General features: G+C 53.3%; 1 protein-coding gene across 3 annotated transcripts in view; it reads left to right on the top strand.

The window, feature by feature from the left end:
* PELI2 (pellino E3 ubiquitin protein ligase family member 2) overlaps positions 1–18,842 on the top strand; it is a 144,459-nt gene that overhangs the window by 54,281 nt on the left and 71,336 nt on the right. The window lies entirely within an intron of this gene.

The following is an 18,842-nucleotide window of genomic DNA, read 5'->3' as shown; positions in this document are numbered from 1 at the left end:
TAGCAGGTGAAGTCATCGCCTGCACTGCCGACGTCCCATATGGGCGCCAGTTTGAGTCTTGGCTGCTCCCCTTCTTATCCAGCTCTCTGCTGTGGCCTGGGAAAGCAGCAGAAGATGGCCCCAGTCCTTGGGCCCCTGCACACATGTGGGAGACCTGGGAGAGGCTCTGGCTGTTGTGACCAACTGGGGAGCAAACCAGCAGATGGAAGACCTCCCTCTCTCCCTCTCTCCCTCTTTCTTTGTCTCCTTCTCTCTCTGTGTAACTCTTACTTTCAGATAAATAAATCTTAAAAAAAAAATATGTCAATGGCCGGCGCCGCGGCTCACTAAGCTAATCCTCTGCCTGCAGTGCCGGCACCCAGGGTTCTAGTCCCGGTTGGGGTGCCAGATTCTGTCCCGGTTGCTCCTCTTCCAGTCCAGCTCTCTGCTGTGGCCCGGACGTACAGTGAAGGATGGCCCAGGTGCTTGAGCCCTGCACCCTCATGGGAGACCAGGAAAAGCACCTGGCTCCTGGCTTTGGATCGGCGCAGAGTGCCGGCCGCAACACGGCCAGCCACAGCGGCCATTGGGGGGTGAACCGATGGAAAAAGGAAGACCTTTCTCTCTGTCTCTCTCTCTCTCACTGTCTAACTCTGCCTGTCAAAAAAAAAAAAAAAAAAAAAAAAGTCAGTGCAAAAGTTAAGAGAAAGTAAGAGAGGAAGGAGGTGGGAGAGTGGGAAGTTTCAATATGTTCTTATATATGAAGTACTTGAAATAAATGGTTATTATTAAATCAATTACATTTCTATAAATTTCGGCTCATCAATATTCTAATGCTTTATAAAAGTTTTTAATTGTTTTCTCATTGCAAATAGTGTTAATTACAGTAAGTTGTGAGTTATCTTTTTCTCCTATACTTTTTGGTTTAGATTTTCAGTTCTGCTTTTTCCAAAATGAACATCAGGTGTTCTTGTTTAAATTTTTAAAGATTTTTTTTTTGTTTACTTGCTTATTTGAAAGTCAGAGCTACAACCAGAGAGGGAGAGACAAAAGGAGGGAGAGAGACAGATCTTCCACCCAGATGGCTGCAATGGCCAGGGCTGGGCCAGACCGAAGCCAGGAGCCGGGAGCTTCTTCCGGGTCTCTCACGGGGGTGGCGGGGGCCCAAACGTTTGGGACATATTCCACTGCTTTTCGCAGTGCGTTAGCAGGGACCTGGGCTGTAAGTGGGGCAGCTGGGACGTGAACCAGCAACCATATGGAGTGCCAGTGTCTTGGTGACGGCCTCATCTGCCGCCCCACGGTACCGGCCCCCGAGTCACGTCTGTGCAGTCAGCTAAGTGAGCTGCGCTGGTGCCGCCGCGTCTGAGCCAGGCAGCTTCCTCGCAGTGTGTTGGGGTTTGAAGCAGAGTTCCTTGGTACCGTTTCTCCAGACAGATTTGTCCAAGTGTCTTCTAGATAAAATTGCAGGTAAAATTTTGCATTGTGCTTCAAATTAAAATTTGAAATACGATTCACAATGCCCACCGTGACCACTTACAGAGGGTTCAAGGACTGCATCGGAGTATCCCGGTTCCTTAGTTTGGGCAGTCGGGTGGTTTGACGCTCACGTCCGACTTTGGCTTCCTCTCATCTTTGTTCCAGCACGTGGAGTGTGTGTCTTTTCCAGCACCAGCAGCGAGTCTGTGTGTGTGCTGATACCTAACGTCATGTTACCTCTCTGCTCTGCTGTGTGGTGTGGGCAGAAGAATTACTCATTGTTTTGTAGGAAAAGGGACATGCATCTCTTTTCTGTTTGTATTATGTGGTCAGCAGAATAGTGCCCTCCCCCCATCGCATCCCCACCCCAAAGTTGCCCGTGCTTAATCTCTGCAGCCTGCGCTGCTCCCTTCCAACGTGGAAGAGACTTCACAGGTGGGGTTGAGACCATGGAACTTAAACTGGATGATCCTGGGGTATCCATGGGCACATTGCAACCCCAGGGGTCTGTCAAAGTAGACACGGGTGGCAGAAAACCCAGAGATGTGAGGGCAGAAGGGGCAGGAAAGACCTGAAGGTAGAGGCAGGGGGCTGTGGACCCGGGGTCTGCCCAGCAGTCAGCCCCCAAGGACTTCAGTCCTGTGGTTGCAGGGCGCTGAGTCCTGCCCACATCCACTGCGTCTGGAAGAGTCTTCCTTGGGACGCCATGAAGGAGCACCCCCTGGTGCCCTTTTGATTTTGGCCTTCTAAGATTCTGGTGGAGAAACTGGCCGGGGCTACTGGACTCCTGCGTGGTCATGAACTTGCACTGCTGCCTAGTTGCTGTGTTGTATCATCTGTTAGAGCAGTGGGAGAAAACTTGTGAAAACCATCTTATGGACTAGTAAATGCAAGATGTCTTGTCCAGGCCGGCACCGCGGCTCACTAGGCTAATCCTCCACCTTGTGGCGCCGGCACACCGGGTTCTAGTTCCGGTCGGGGCACTGGATTCTGTCCCGGTTGCCCCTCTTCCAGGCCAGCTCTCTGCTGTGGCCAGGGAGTGCAGTGGAGGATGGCCCAAGTGCTTGGGCCCTGCACCCCATGGGAGACCAGGAGAAGTACCTGGCTCCTGCCATTGGATCAGCGCGGTGCGCCGGCCGCAGCAGCCATTGGAGGGTGAACCAACGGCAAAAGGAAGACCTTTCTCTCTGTCTCTCTCTCTCACTGTCCACTCTGCCTGTCAAAAAAAAAAAAAAAAAAAGATGAAAAAAAAAGATGCCTCGTCCAAACTGAGCAGCCCTGAACCTTGCATTGGAGGAGATGAAAGGATTGGGAAGGGATTAGGGGATTGGAGGGCAAGGAGAGAGGGTTTTGTGTCTTTTTAAAAGTCTGTTGGAGCTGGAGCTCCAGAGCAGGGCAGCCCGACTGTAGCACGCAGCGCCTTCATTATTGGCATAACTGTCTGCATTACTGATATGCAGTAATTACAGGCTTCGCTTGAAGCACGTGTTCGTCGGAAAAAAGTCGTTTAATTGGGTTGTCCTTAAAGCACGGTTTTATTAAAGAGATGCTTTTAACATGTCAGTGTGGGAGAATATTTGCATTTGCATTTATAATTTCGCTTTTATACAAACTGATTTGAATTATGACCATGACCCGGGCAGTTGCACCCGTGTTCTCACGGAGGAAGAGAATCCATGGCTGTAAATTTACCTTTTTAAAGCATGGCGCTTTGAAGTTGGAAGGAACTTTTTTCAGCCTGACTCCTTGAAGAAGTCCAGGACGTTGTGTCAGGGCACAAAAGTGGGGTGGTGCCGGGGGCCCAGGAGTGTTAATTACGCTGTGGCTGTACTTAGCAGGTGGCACAGACAGGCTCTGCGGGTCGGGGCCCAAACCGGCATCCGCCCCAGCCTCTTCCACGAGTGTGACTTGGGCACCACGGCCATTTGAAGGGGCGCCACGCTCGTGCTCTGTGGAGCCACGGCCTGGTAGCACGGCCGGGCTGAGCTGTCGGCTGAAGTCTGGGGCTCCGCAAGGAGAGTGCGTCCTATGGAAGCGCCACGCGGCTGCCTGGCGTGCGGGGATGGTTGCCGCGGCACATCGCGGGAAACCTGTGCATCTGTGGCCGGTGGCTTCCCCTTCTGCCTCTCACGTGCCCGTGCGTTATTGGCCTTAGCCTCTGTGAGAGTCCTGCAGACCCTCTGGTGTGCCGCCTTGGCTGATAGGTCGTACCGAATTTCAAGCTCTTTCTTGGTGACACCTGTGATCCAGGTGAGCAGAGCGAGCGGTTTCAGCTCTGGAAGGTGGTCTGGCTTCTCCTGGTGTCCCGCGCGGCAGCTCCTGGGAGGCAGGGCCGGGCTCTCATTTCGGTACTCCCGCCTCCTGGCACAGTGTGTGCTCCTGGTGACCCAGCGCGAGTTTGGAGGGGATGGACCCCTGGGGCCACGTCCCATGCCACCCAGGCGGTAGCAGCTGATTAATGTTAATGATATTAGGGAACGTCTCTGTTGAATGTATCCACCGTGTTATGAAACAGGCTCAGTGTGCAGTGAGGTGTCGGGCTGATACTTACCTGTCTCTTGTTCAATTGCACGAAGCTCAGCTAAAACGCTCTGAGAGGGTCAAAGTTAGAACTGCATCTTCACGGTCTAAACACAGGCTTTCCCCGGGACTTTGGAATTGACAGGGCAGGAAGCTTTAGTAAGGAGCAGTTGCTGAACCCTCGAGCCCACCAGCTCTGCCAGCGGTCAGCACCCTCCTGGGTGGGGCACGGGGACCCCAGGACAGGGCCCGCCGGGGGCGGCACACCTGCCTGCGCCGGAGCTCCTCGCCCTGTGCTCCCCAGCCTGCAGCCTCAGCTTCCCTGCTTGCTGTTTACCAGAGGGTAGCTCTGGGCTCCTTGCCGTGTGCGGTGTCGAGCCTTTGACTGAGGTTTCAAAAGTTCGTCCAAGTCATCCTGGAGTGGCTGGTTGGAACTGTTAACATGACCATCCGTGATCTCCCGCCAGAATTAAAGAGAAGTCCCATCTGTTGTTGGACCCTGCAGTCTGGTACCATAAACCCAAGAATGTTGTGTCTATGAACTTCTAAACGGCACTGATATTTAAGTCTTACGAGCCGAGTAGAGCTAATGCTAAATCTGGATCCCTTGAATTTTAGTACAAAGGGAATTCTGGTAAGCAGTTCTTTTCGAGTGTTTTGTATCTTAAGAAGCCTCTCTCTCAAGTACGCAGATCAGTCAAGATGCCGGCGTGCAAGTCCCGGCTCTGGCTCGGAATTCCAGCTTCCTGCCCACGTGTACTCCAGGAGGCGGTGGTGATTAGGTTCCTGCCCCTCACACAGGGAGCTGGGTTGAGCTTCTGGCTCCAGCTCAGCCTGTGCTCAGCTCGTAAGTGTAGACTGTGTTGAGTTTTCTTAAAGTAAACCATACCCATTCACACCTGTGTCCTGAGTGCCCCCTGCCCAGCAGCAGTGACCGGGTCACCAGCAGCCTGCCGTGGGTCGGTAGGATATTTTTCACACTCTAATAAATAGGGTCTGTAGCACATACTTTATCATTTCTGGCTTTCTTGTAACATTATATTTGTGAGTAAAGTATCCCATTGGATATAATGATTTGCTTGTTGCTGTATAGTAAATATTCCATTGTGAATGTCCCTTCTGTTACCTAGTATGTTTTTAAATTTCATAGCACTAAGACATCAGTTATTGTAAATTTTTGAATGTATTTTTAAAAGTTTGCCATTTATTTTACCTTAGGATATTATATCAGAATAAACAGAAGTCAGTAGTACCTGCAACATATTTAAAACCTAATTATTTGTTGCACAAACAAAAAAAAATACCCAATATGTGCCTCCTTAGAAAACTGCTCAGCCTACTTAAGCAGTAAGGACTTTACAGAGTTGAATGTTGTGGGGAGAACTCTAATTTTTTGCCTGTGGGGAGCCTTCGTGTAACCCATGAAATGAACAGCGGCCACCGTGGCTTCCAGAATCCATTGCTTTTCAGGCAATGTATGTGACTTCCTGAAGTGCCATGGCGTTTGAATAATTTTTGGCCAGAGACAGATAAAAACTTTTCTCAGAAAATACATGTTCTTAGCATTCACGATGGTTGAGTTGGTTGCAATATTTTCTTCTTTTGTGAAATTTAATCTCAACCGAGACCCAGGTGGAATCCACAATGGGAAAATTAAGTGGGGCTGGGTGGAGGCGATAATGAGTCATGTGGGGGTGGGGCTGGGGTCCGGGCCCCCGATGGCTTCTGGGCTGGGCTGGGCGATGGGACGGGAGGGGACGGCGTGGCGCCCGTGGCGTCCGTCAGCGTGTGGGCGGCTTCCCTGACGTCTCCCCCCCCCCCCCCATGGCAGAACGTGGCTTCATATCCCTGTGATTGCTGGGCCGGGGGAGACCGGGTAGCGTTGCTGGCTGTGGTGCAGACTGTGACTGTGAGACGAGTTTGGTCTCTCAGGAGCTGGCACTTCCACGTCCGTGTTTGCACAGAGACATCTTGGTGCCTGATGCCGCCTTGCTGTCCGGGAATGAGATGGGGAGGATGCCACCGGCGCTGGCTTGGTCACTGCGCTCTGGAAACTGCGTCGTCCTGTGCTTCACAGCCCCTCCGTGGGGTTCCCCACCAGAGGGGGCTCCCACGCCCCACCCCCCAGCCCCACCGTCTCGCCCCCCACGCTGCACTCGTTCTCTCTGCCCACTTGAGAAAGGACCCATGGGACCCTTGTCAGATCTTTAAAGGGTGGTTGTCAGTTCTGCAGCCTGATGTGCCAGTGTGGGAATCTGCACTTTCTAGCATTACTGCCCAGCTGGTGGTGAAGTTCCTTGCCCACCTTGGACTTGCGTTTGTTTTTAGGAAGGCTCTGTTAGGAGGGTTACACTTGCTTTCTTTGTCCTTTAACTTTATTTATCCTGTATTTGAGGTTTCTTTTTAACCTTGATGTAATCGAAGCTGGAATTTTTTTCCCACTTGCATCTATTTTTTAAAAATACTGTTATTGTGTCATCTATTTAAATTTTTCCTCTAGTTGAATGCTTCTGTTTGTTTGATTAATGGTGATGAAATTCTGCACGTGCCAGGCCCTGGGCTGTGCAGGGAGTGAGTTAGCTCAGACGTGGCCTCTGCACTGATTGAGGTCACCGTGGCAGGCACAGGTAATAAATAAGTGGCCAAATAAGCAGATAGGTAGCATTGCTGTGTGCTCCGTGCCGGAAGGGGGCCAGCAGTGCCAGAGATTCCTGAGGGCCAGGGACACAGGCCTGAGTTATGCAGGGTTAGGAAGGATGATAGATCCCAGCCTTACAAGGAGAGCAGCAGGGTGTAGTCAGTGGCCTGTTCCAAGGCCCTGGGCGGACTGGGGGGCTGGTTTCCTGAGACTTGGCGCCTGGGATGAGCCCTTCCAGGCCTGGAAAGGGAGGGGCCTTGCTTTCCGGCTAGGTGCATTGGAAGGCTCTTGAGGGTTGAGGGGGAGCTTCATGGTCTGAGAGGGTGCCCCGGCTCTGACGTGGAAGGAAAGGGTGGGAGCAGGGAGAGCAGTTAGCCCAGGGGGCAGGGGAGGCCCTAGATGGGGGAGCTCAGGCAGGCGTGACCATTGATTTTTCTGTGCTAACGTGGCCGAGCGACCACAGTCCTTGGGTGGGTGATCAGACGGGATGCTGGATGTCTGTTGGGTGTGGGGGAGCATTCTTACATGAGATTGATGTGAACTGGTAGGGTTGGAGAACAGCAGTTTGCCCTCCACCACGTGGGTGGGGCCTCGGCCGATCCCGGGAAGGCGTGGATAGGGGGAGCCCTTAGCCCACCCGCCCTGCGGTGCACCCTGGTCCACCCGCATCACCCCGGCATTGGCTAGCACAATCGTGCACAGTCGTCCGCATGTACCCTATTGGTTTGCGTCTCTGGGAAACCATAGTACAACTAGGAGAGTGACCCTAGTGTTCCAGAGACGTGGGCAGATTCTTAAAGCAGAAACAACAGGACTCCGTGGAATCATGAATGAACGTAGTGGCTGGTGACGCCATTCACTAAGGTGGAGGCAGGAGAGGGAGGCAGCTTAGGGAGAAATTCAGGAGTTTGATTTGGACCCTGATTGATTTGAGATGCTGATGAGATACGAGTGGAAGGTTGGGGACACGAGTTGGATGCACTTGGATGATTCCGGAACTCAGCAGTGTGGAGAGGGGCAGGATTGAAAAGGAGTGAGCAGAAAGTGGGCAGGATAATCCAGGGAGCTTGCTGAAACAGAAGGGACTGGCTGCCAGTGGCACACGGTGCTGGGGTCCGGGAAGGCATGGCTTGCGGGGAAGTGGCCACATGCAGATTGTGGCTGCTGTGGCTGAGGCTTTGGGCACTGTCGGCCAGATAGGAGATGGCGAGGACAGTGTGCAGTGTTGGGGCCAGCATTGGCCGGGGGCTCGGCGGGGCTTGGGTGCCTTCTCACCTATAGTGGAGGGTGGTGGGCGAGCACGGGCATACGCCAGTGGCCCGGCACAGGCAGTTGTTGGTGGGAGGCTGGACACAGGAACAGGTGCCGTACGTGTGACCAGGTGGAGGGGAGTGACGGGGTAGAAACGGAGAAGTCGGGGCAGGCTGCAGGCAGGTTTGCTCCTGAGCAGCGTGGAAGGCCACCTGCTTGGTGGTTTTCTGTTCTCAACGAAAAAGTTATGTCTGGAAAAAAAAAAAAGCTACATAAGGGATGGGGGTGGTAAGAAGGGAATTTGAAGAAAGAGGTAGGGAGCAGAGTGGGGGAGCAAAGTTTGCTCCCTGAGATAGTATTGAGAGCCCGCTCCAGGGCTGAGCATTCACGGGGACATTGATCTGAATGTGCTTTCCCAGCGTGAATAGCCTCGTATTCTCCAAGAGCCAGCTTTTGACTTCACTTTTTTTTTTTTTTTTTTTGCTATTTTTTTGTGTGTTTTCCTGAACTCATGACTTGGAGCTCCTGTCTTTTCCTCTCCTCTGCTGCGGTTCTGTCAACAAGAGCGGCTGCAGTGCAGTCACGTGTGAGCTCACCCCTACCCCCGAGGGTGAGCGCGTGGTGTCCCTGAGCCGTCCTCTGGGGCTGCCGTCCCCACTGACCTGGGCCTTCAGCTGCATCTTCTCTTCCCCTTTTTCCCGTGTTGCTGCTGAGGCAGAATCCAGTTAAAGACCAACAACTTGAGAAGGCAGCGTCTGATCACAGATGGTAGATGCTGAAGCTTCATTAAAAACCACTGGGAATATTAAAACCGAAGGTTATATTTAAAATGATCTGTTAGTTAAATGTAGAAATGTTCCATGGTTCTTGCTGTTGATTTCTCAGGGCACGGTTAGCCATGAAGCAGAACTTAAAATTACCAAGTTTGGTGGAAACCCCAGTAAATAACTAAGTTGAATGGCCAGTCTGACACATTCATCCTGATCTGAACACAAAGCTGTTGGTTAGATAGGCAGATAAAAGTTGGTTTGGAAATTGAAATATCTGAGCCCACCAGCTGTTTCTTTGGTATTTATGTATAATGTTCGCTACGAGTACCAGGACCTGGGGATTGAATTAAGCTGTAGTGCAAGTTTGTGTCCCTGCCATATAGACAGGCAGTGCTCGCTCAGGCTTTGCTGGCTCGATGTTGATCAGGTGTACCTGGGGTTCACCCTCACTGTGGGAGTCACTCTCCCTTGCATGGGTGGCAGCACATGGCACGTGCACCTGGGAGACAGCAGGTCCACATCAGGCTTAGGTTTTCTGGCAGTCAGCTATTTACCTGTTTTTTTTTAATTATTTTTTAGGATTTATTTATTTATTTGAAAGGCAGAATTACAGAGAGGCAGAGGCAGAGAGAGAGAGAGAGAGAATGAGAGGGAGAGAGAGAGAGAGGTCTTCCATCTGCTGCTTCACTCCCCGAATGGCTTCAATGGCTGGAGCTGGGCCAATATCAAAGCCAGGAGCTTCTTCCTGGTCTCCCACATGGGTGCAGGGACCCAAGGACTTGGGCCATCTTCTACTGCTTTCCCAGGCCAAAGCAGAGAGCTGGATCAGAAGGGGAGCAGCTAGCGGGGCCGGCACTGTGGCTCACTTGGTTAATCCTCCACCTGTGGCGCCAGCATCCCATATGGGTGCCGGGTTCTAGTCCCAGTTGCTCCTCTTCCAGTCCAGCTCTCTGCTGTGGCCCGGGAAGGCAGTGGAGGATGGCCCAGGTGCTTGAGCCCCTGCACCCGCATGGGAGACCAGGAGGAATCCCAGGGGGAAGCACCTGACTCCTGGCTTCAGATCGGTGCAGCGCCTGCCGTAGTGGCCATTTGGGTGAACCAATGGAAGGAAAACCTTTCTCTCTGTTTCTCTCTCTCTCTCTCTCTCTCTCTGTCTAACTCTGCCTGTCAAATTAAAAAAAAAAAAAAAAAAAAAGGAGAAGAGGAGCAGCCGGGACTCGAACCAGCACCCATATGGGATGGCCAGCACTGCAGGCAGCGGCTTCACTAACTGTGCAACAGTGCCAGCCCCGGCAGTTTACCTGTTTAATGGGGAGTCCTTACAAAACAAGAAGTAGTGATTTCAAACCAAAGACCAAGTATAAAGGCTTATATTGTTTGTACTCTCAGTCATAATTCATTTTCCAAATATTTGTTATTGAAGAAGGCAGTGCATTTGCATCTGCCTTTCTTCCCCACACGCACAGCCCAGCACTGCAGTAATTACGAGAGGTCTGCCAGCAGCGTGCCACGAGCTTTTCGCTAGTTCTCTAATTCTTGTTTCTTGCGACAGTTGTGCAAAGTAGGGCTTTCAGCATTCCCATTTTTCTTTCCTTTTCTTTCTTTTATTATTTATTTATTTATTTATTTTTTACTTATTTGACATAGAGTTAGACAGTGAGAGAGAGAGACAGAGAGAAAGGTCTTCCTTCCATTGGTTCACCCCACAAATGGCTGCTATGGCCGGCGCTGTGCCGATCCGAAGCCAGGAGCCAGGTGCTTCTTCCTGGTCTCCCCTGCGGGTGTAGGGGCCCAAGCACCTGGGCCATCCTCCACTGTACTTCCTGGGCCACAGCACAGAGCTGGACTAGAAGAGGAGCAACCAGGACTAGAACACAGCGCCCATATGGGATGCTGGCGCCACAGGTGGAGGATTAGCCAAGTGAGCCACGGCGCCGGCCCCAGCATTCCCATTTTTCAAAGTGCAGATTCTGAGGGCATGGGGTGGTTATGTAACCAGTCTGGGATCACGCAGCCTGCGCCAAGGGGAGAAGAGACTCCTCTCTGGTCTCTCTGCTGCCCCAGCCAGCGCAGTCTCTGTTGCCTTCTGGTGCCATGCAGGGCAGGATCTAGAGCCAGACGTGAGCCCGAAGACAGGAAGAAATCTTTCTACAAAGCGATGGACTGATCAACAGGACCACCACTCAGCCAGCAATCCACACCCACATGTTGAAGTAGTGGAGTTTCGATGTTGAGGACGTTCGGCGGTTCAGGCGAACGCGACTCGTGTTTCAGTAACCGAATTCCTGACTCAGGTCTCTCCTGCTAGACTGGTTGATATCCCAGCGGGCCTTAGCTGCACTGTTGGCACTTTCACTGCATCACCTTAGCATTTCAAACCAGCCTGCTTAATGCCTGGCTCATTGCTTTTGCCTGGTCTCGAGGCCGTTAGGGGTCATTATGCCCTGAGCCTGTCTGAAAACACTGCACACGTTTGTTTGGCTCTTGCAGGTTTTCTTTGTCACATTGGAAAGGCACACACAGTCATCTTTGACATGAAGAAGCATCTGATCTTGCCATAAATCACTATTAAAAAGAACATTAATCTTCAGGCTTGAAATGGACCCAAGGAAGAGTGCCGTCCTCCGCGTTTGGAAGCCTGGGATGAACTCACTCCCTGCCGAGAGCTTCGCTGTCCCGGAGCCTTAGTGAGGGTGCCAGGTCAGGCCTGTTTCTGCCCAGTGCTTCCCATGCCCGTGTTCTGCGGAGGCTGGATCTGGATTTGCGGATTGTCCATCCCGAGGCACCTAGGAGAACGGTAGAAGATTAGGCAGAGGCCGGTGCCGCGGCTCACTAGGCTAATCCTCCGCCTTGCGGCGCCGGCACACCGGGTTCTAGTCCCGGTCGGGGCGCCGGATTCTGTCCCGGTTGCCCCTCTTCCAGGCCAGCTCTCTGCTGTGGCCCGGGAGTGCAGTGGAGGATGGCCCAAGTGCTTGGGGCCTGCACCCCATGGGAGACCAGGATAAGTACCTGGCTCCTGCCTTCAGATCAGCACGGTGCGCCGCCCACAGCAGCCGGCCGCAGCGCGCCAGCCGCGGCAGCCATTGGAGGGTGAACCAACGGCAAAGGAAGACCTTTCTCTCTGTCTCTCTCTCTCACTGTCCACTCTGCCTGTCAAAAAAAAAAAAAAAAAAAAAGATTAGGCAGAGTGGAACCCGTGGCTGATCTTTCATTTTTCTTTCAGTCGGCCTGGGCCTAATGTGAGATGGTCATTTACTCCGGAGTCTCGGACAGTAACGTGCCCACTCGTGAGCGATACCCAGGAAGAACCTTGGGATTTTCTAAAGGGTAGCAGTAGTCCGCAACTCCTGAATTTACGTTTCCCTCAGCTGACAGTTGTAAGGGCTTACCACGTGGGTGTCAATAGTGCAGGAAGGCACGCTGCTGCTCCCTGCGCGGCTGGCCTGAGCCGTGAGCTTGGACTCCGGCTGGAGCCGTCGCAGCCTCGTAGACTGCAGTGCACGCAGCGTGCTCTGGAGCGGTCGGCGCTGTCTTTTGCTCGTGGTGGCTCAGCTGCCCCGTGGTTCACCCAGACACAGCAGGGGTGTTTAACCGACAGTTCAGCTAGCTGACTCTTCCCAGCAGTCCCATCCGTGGTCAGTCAGTCCACGTTGTTCTACAAAGGCTGAATTCCCCTAGCTCACGTCATTTCAAGGAAGAAGAGGCTTCTTAACCACAACCCTGCAATGATACGAACTCTGTGATTACGGAAAGGTCCCCGGTCTCCCCTCGCTGGATGTGGCTCTGACACTTGGCACGGCCTGTCTGTTCCCACGCTCTGGCGAGGTGAGTTGAGTGGCCCAGTGCAGCAGATGGGGAAACAGGCACAGAGGTAGACGACGCACCTGCCAAGGTCGCACCACTGTGACACACCGAGTCTCCAGTCCCAGTCCCACACTGTCACCCAGCTTCGAACATCCACCTGCAGCCGAATGAGGGTGACCGCACTGTGCTTGTGGGAGTGAAAGGAAGGAGTAGATAGGACGTCAGCCCTTTAGTAAGAAAATTAGTTCAGCAAATTTTGCCTTGAACTCTAAAATACTCCTTCAGTTAATAGCTGGCTCGTTTCTCTTTGTGCTTAGTTTTGGGGCTCTCTGCTGGTTTCCTGGCTCCCATCTCCCCCTGGCTCCATCTGGCCTCATCACTTTGCCTGTCAGCTTTGTTCTCGGCGGGGACCGCCCTCCTGGGACCCTCGTTTGCCTCCCTCGGAACTCACTCTCCAGGCCTGCTCGCAGCCTGTGTCCTGCCGGCTCCATCCCTGTCTTCCTCATCAGAGAGGCGTCTTAGTGGCTAAGGGTCCCTGGGTGGCGGTTTTGCTGGACGGTCAGTTAGGGAAGGGGTGGGGCTCCAGCAGTGTGGGCGTGGCTGTGGCATGCTCTTGCCAGGACAAGGCCAGGTCTGGGGGTGGGGAGGGGGAGAGGGCTATGTCTCCTGGCATGTTATATAGTGGGAAGCACACAGCGCACCGTCCGCGAGGTGTTCTGCGCGGCCTCTGCAGCCTGAATCTGAGCGTAAGAAATGGGGAGAATCCAGATCTCCCAGCACTTTCCAACACACCTGGACTGAGCTCGTCAGAAGTTGTGCAAATGAAAGGCCAGAAGGTTAGACTATTTTCTAAAAAGGCAGGGCAGCTGCTCTACGAAGGTTAAAGAGGGAAGACAGACGAATGCAGCGTGTGCTCATCCCTTAGATTTGAGATTTTTAAAAAATGCAGCCACAGGGTTTGGCACTATGGCATAACAGGTTAAGCCACCGCCTGCAATGCTGGCCTTTCACATAGGCCTTGGTTTGAGTCCTGGCTGCTCCACTTCTGATCCAGCACTCTGCTAGTGGCCTGGGAAGGAAGTAGAAGGACTTGTTGGTCCAGGCGTCAGGCAGGCACTAAGGGGCAGAGCTCTCAACAGCAGATTGGCCAGTGAGACTGAACTCCAACTTCAGAGGGGCTGCGTTAGTGATGGCTGTGATGATGTGGAGATGTCAGAGTTGCTGGACACCTGGAGATCAGTTAGCGGCTGCCGGCCAGGCAGGGAGAGGTGAGGTTCAGGCTGAGCTGTGGCCATGAACTTCAGGGGAAGCGGGCGTCTCAGAGTGATTGTTGCGCAGTAGATTGGTTTGGGTGCTCGGGTCAACCTTTAGGTTGGCTGGACGTGGCGGGTATGTAGGAAAGCTTGGATGACTCCTGAGCTTCTGTTGCAAAGAAATGAAAGGTGGTCTGACATGTGGAGGGGCCCAGGGTCTTTTTGGGTTTGTTTTTACTTGGGGGAGGGAGGTACAGGTGGAGGTGAAGGTGACTTTGCTCTTTGATTTGATGTTTCAAGTGTGAGGCCTTTGTGAGACCTCCAAGTGCTGGGAGTCAGAAAGTGTAGGACATCTGGGCCTGGAGCTCAGACGTGAGCTTGCGTAAGGTTAATGAGTGGGGGGCACAAAGCTGGCGCTGGAGAGAGGGAGTGAGCTGCCCTGGGAGGGGCTTCTAGATGGTTCAGAAGAGAAGACTGGGCCTGTAGGCAGGGAGGGGGCCATGGACCAGCGTCTGAGGCCAGGGAGCGAGACCAAGGGGCCCGCAGGACCAGACGGTGGCCAGCTGACTCGGACTGCAAGGGGTTCAGATGCCCGCCCAGCTTTGCCAGGAGACGGTCGGGGCCACCTTGCAGGGTGTCCTTTCCCTGGAACATGGGGTGCTGGGGCTGGCCCTGATACGGATGAGCCTGCGTGGACAGAGATGCAGGCAGGGAGCTATCTGGTCCCCGGGCAGAGGCAAGGCAAGTGTGAAACTGGCGAGAAGTGGCATTGGGGAAGGGTTTCTTCATATTTCTTCAGCATCAACGATCCGTGAACATGCTTCAGTGCTGAAGGTGCTGAGTGTGGCAATGCAGGGCGGGGGATGGAGTGAGGGGGTCCCCAGGAGGCCGAGGGCACAGCGTCTGCTCCTGATGCTCCCTGGGGCCGCAGATGACCGCAAAGTGAGGTTTTCACAGGCAAAGCCGCTCAGTGGTCTCAAAAGTGAATGCGGCTGGGTGACCTGGGAGTTTTCCCCTGGAGTGGACGGTGTGGGGCGTTCTCGCCACGGGCAGCACCGCCTGAGGGCTGCTGAGGGGTCTGTCTCAGGGCCCCTTCACCCCCACTTTGTGCACACTTGACCTGGAGCTGGGGCTTGGGCTTGGGAAGTAGTGGGGAGGGCGACAGCTAAGTGCTGCTGACCTAAGCGCTGCCCCCCCCCCCCAAGTACCCTGGGTGGTTGGGGGTGGAGGGGAGAGTGGGCTTTGCTTTCTCCTGCAGACTAAGCAGTAACCTGCACTACGCAGACAGCCTCGCGGGCAGCAGGCAGTTTTCGGGCCGGCGCCGCCCGGCAGCCAGTGTCTCACAGAGGTTGGCGCTCGACTGAGCACACACTTGATTGACCAGGGACACTGCAGGAGGTGGGTGGCCTCCGGAGAACCAGTGGCAACTTAGGGAGCTTTCTGATTACAGGGTCAGTGCCTCCACTTGATTCCAGCAGATTCCTTGTGACCCATTCCGGGACCTGATCAGAGAAAACCCAGAGTTCTGCTGGAGCGGGGGTTTCCTGACCACTGCACAGCGTCCTTCCGAGGACAGACGCTTCAGGTCCTGAGCGTGGCGAAGACGCCTCTGCAGCCACTGCGTGCTTCTTCGCTGGGGTGGCTTGTGCTTCGTAAGCCTTTTAAGGGCTCCCTTCCAGGTTAGCGTCTCTGTGGGGGGAGCAAGAGCTCAGGGAAGCAGCCAGTTCAGCGTCCAGCAAGTGACTGCTTTTAGGAGTGAGGCTGAGAGATTTTTCTGTTCCTCCTCTTGCATTCCAGGCCACTCTGATTTTCCAATGGCTCTGCGTTCCTAGAAAACAGAGTGCTTTCCTGTCAGTGCCGGAAAAAGGGTAATGACCCTGAACCTTATCGCCAGTCCCTTTGTTTCCCCTCTGCCTATGGGTTTTTCTCAGTCTGAGCCTGATTTCACACTCATACGCTGGCTGTTAGTTTACCTCTGGGAGGGAACTCTTGTCCGGTGCTTTCTGAACTCAGAGGCCATTGCCGCTCCTTCTGGTAAACTTGCCCTTGCTAGCCTCAGAGGGCATCGCGGCGCACCATGCGGGAATGGCTTGTCCCTGCTGCAAGTGCGGCCGCTGTGCCTCGTCCACGTGTGCTCAGCGAGTTATGGAAGAATGGCCCCGTGTTCTCGGGGGTCACGTGGCTGTGGAATCCTACATCTGCACTGGACGCCCGAGGAGCGTCCAAGCAGAGAGAATGCAGTCTTGAGATTCGTGAGCTGTCCCACGTCCCTCTGCCCTTAGACGTGTGCTAGGACGACTGGGTTCTAACGGATAATTCGCGTCACACATTTCCAGGGAGACGGACAGAGCGAAAGCTCACTGAGTCATCGCTGCATTGGCCCTGCTATTTGCGTAGTTGTCATCACACCAAAGCCAGAACAGCTCCCGCCGTGGGCTGCTGACTGTGTCCTGTCCCCGCGCTAACTGCACTTTATGTTCAGCACCTCATTTAATTCTTCAACAAATACTTCTTTGAACACCTGCTACGTACCAGGCGCTGTCACGGAAACTGGGGATATTACGCTCAGTAACTTGGAGGGATGTGTAATTTAATGAGCGCTTCCAGCGAGCAAACCGGAAGTCCCATGAGAACATGGGTTTTACCAGGGGCCGATTTTTAGTAGGTTCCTTTTCCCTCAGCAGACCACGTTACATAGAAATGCAGGTTCACACAGCGCGCACCACGCACAGATACTCTTTCCTGTCACCTGGAGCAGTGCGGGAAGAGGGGTGATGGCCTGCCCAGGAAGGGGGCTGCGGAGTCCCAGCCCTGTAGCTAAAGGCTGGACAGGGTGGCAGCTGGCAGGGCAGCCAAGAGCCTCCTTGTCTGGCCAGAAAGTAGAGGGGGGCCCCCTGCATCATGCCTGGGCTGGTCCAGGAGCACAGAGTAGCAGCCCTGCCGAAGTGGACCCTGGCTGCCCAGGAGACCCCGGCCTTCATCCCAGTGGCTTCAGGCTGGGACTTGAAAGGTGGGCACAAAGCTCTCATCCTTTCCAGACGTAGAACAGGAAAAGCCAAGTACCCCTTATGTGGCAGATATGGCCTGGGTGCCTAAATGCAGAGTGCTGGGTTATCAGGGAGCCCCGGCCGGCCTCACACACACAGCTTTAACCATACAGGAATCAGTCTGGCAAGCAAAGAAAGTATCACTGTTGAGTGCTTGCCAGTTTGGAGGCCGGCATCCGTGGGAGAGGGGGTGTCTCAGGAGCCCCTCTGAAGCTCACTCACCATAGCACAGCGTGCAAGTGCCATGGGCATGTTGAGGCAGATGCGAGGGCGGGGAGGGCACCTGACCTGCTTTCAGGGAAAGAGCGAGGGCTTCCCAGAGGAGATGACATCCATACACCGGGGTGGGATAGGATGAGAGGAGGAGTGACTGTTCAGCCAGCACAGCAGAATCTGCTCCAAGATTTACCAATATTTTCACTTCCCTGCGAGGTGTGGGAGCAGGGGAGGATCTGCCTTGTCCCCTGTTGGCATTCGCACTACTGGTGCAGAAGCAGTGGTGGGGAGGATGGCTGGCACTTGATGTGTGTTAGTGCAGTGGCTCCGAGCTGTGGGCATTCTACTCTTCCTTGCCACAGAGCATGTGTGGTCTTCAAAGCAGTGCAGGTTGACTTGTTGCAGCAGTAAGCGGTGTTTTGAGTTAAGCCTCCACCTTGAATGCACGTGCCTTTGTGTGGTATGTGATGAGATGGGAAGCGTGGGTATACCATGTCTGTCCCATCCCACAGCGTGATGCAGCTATTTGATCTGTAAGCTCACCTGGCCGCTTTGCTGAAATGCTGATCTTACCCAAAAGTATGGCATCTAAATACGGTGATTCAGGTTTAGGCATTTAAAGGAAAACTACAGAGAACTTTTGTTGGCATAGTTAAAATTCAAGTTTTCAAGCAAAAGTAGGATTTTAGAAGACTTACATCTGCTACTGAGACTTGACAATTGCTAATACTTAAGACTTTTCGGATGAGCTTGGTAATGGTATTACTAGTAAGTGTGGTTTTCCAATTTGTATAAGAAATGTGTCAACACTTGGACGGTCTACCTCAATCAGTGATCTGAGATGTCCCAGACGACCAATGCATCATGTTACAGAGACATGAGTAGTTAAAAGATCCACCGAAAGTGTCAATTAGGCTAATGGATTTTACTGTGATGGAGAAAGAAAAGTTGATGGGGGGGCGGGCCTTGTGGCATAGTAGGCAAAGCCACCTCCTACTCTGCCAGCATCCCATATGGGCGCCCTTTCGAGACCTGGCTGCTCAACTTTGGATCCAGCTCTCTGCTGTGGCCTGGGAAAGCAGTAGAAGATGGCCCAAGTCCTTGGGTCCCTGCACCCACCTGGGAGACCTGGAAGAAGCTCCTGGCTCCTGGCTTTGGATTGGCACAGCTCCGGCCATTGCAGCCAACTGGGGAGTGAACCAGCAGATGGAAGATCTCTCTCCCTCCCTTCCTCTCTCCCTCTCTCCCTCTCTCCCTTTCTCCCTTTCTCTCTCCCTCTCTCTCTGCCTTTCTGCCTCTCTGTTATCTTTGCCTTTCAAATAAATAAAATAAACCTTAGAAAAAAATAAGAAAAGTTGATTGATAAGGTTTCAGATTCCACACTGCAGCTAACCTTACATAACTGACAGTCTGTCGAGTTTCAGTGTGTGGCCTCAGAAATAGCTGCAGTTGTCTGAAAAGGATATTACAGTACCAGCTACAGCTTCTCTCTCTCTCTCTTTTCAAGATTCCTTTATCAATCTATTTAAAGGACAGAACTGCAGAGAAAGAGGTACAGACACAGAGAGAGGTAGAGAGAGAGAGCGAGCTTCTGTTCACTGGTTCATGCCTCAAATGCCCACACCAGCCAGGGCTGGGCCAGGCTGAAACCAGGAGCCAGGGACTCCATCCAGGTCTCCACAGGGTGGCAGGAAAGCAAGTGCTTGAGTCGTCTCCTGCTGCCTTTCAGGTGTGTTGGCAGGAAGCTGGACACTGATACGGGACACAGGAATCCCAGGCAGCTGCTGAACTCAGGTATCACTGCAGCCATCCCAGTCTGGGTTTTCTGCAGAAACCTCAGCCAGATCGTTGGGCCACTCAGACTCAGTGCAGAAGCGGTGTGCCC

Source organism: Oryctolagus cuniculus, chromosome 12 (genome assembly GCF_051225735.1).
Source record: "Oryctolagus cuniculus isolate XC-2025 breed Fujian yellow rabbit chromosome 12, ASM5122573v1, whole genome shotgun sequence".
NCBI lineage: Eukaryota > Metazoa > Chordata > Mammalia > Lagomorpha > Leporidae > Oryctolagus > Oryctolagus cuniculus.
The sequence above is the reverse complement of the archived record's forward strand: the minus strand, read 5'-3'. Positions and strand labels throughout refer to the sequence as shown.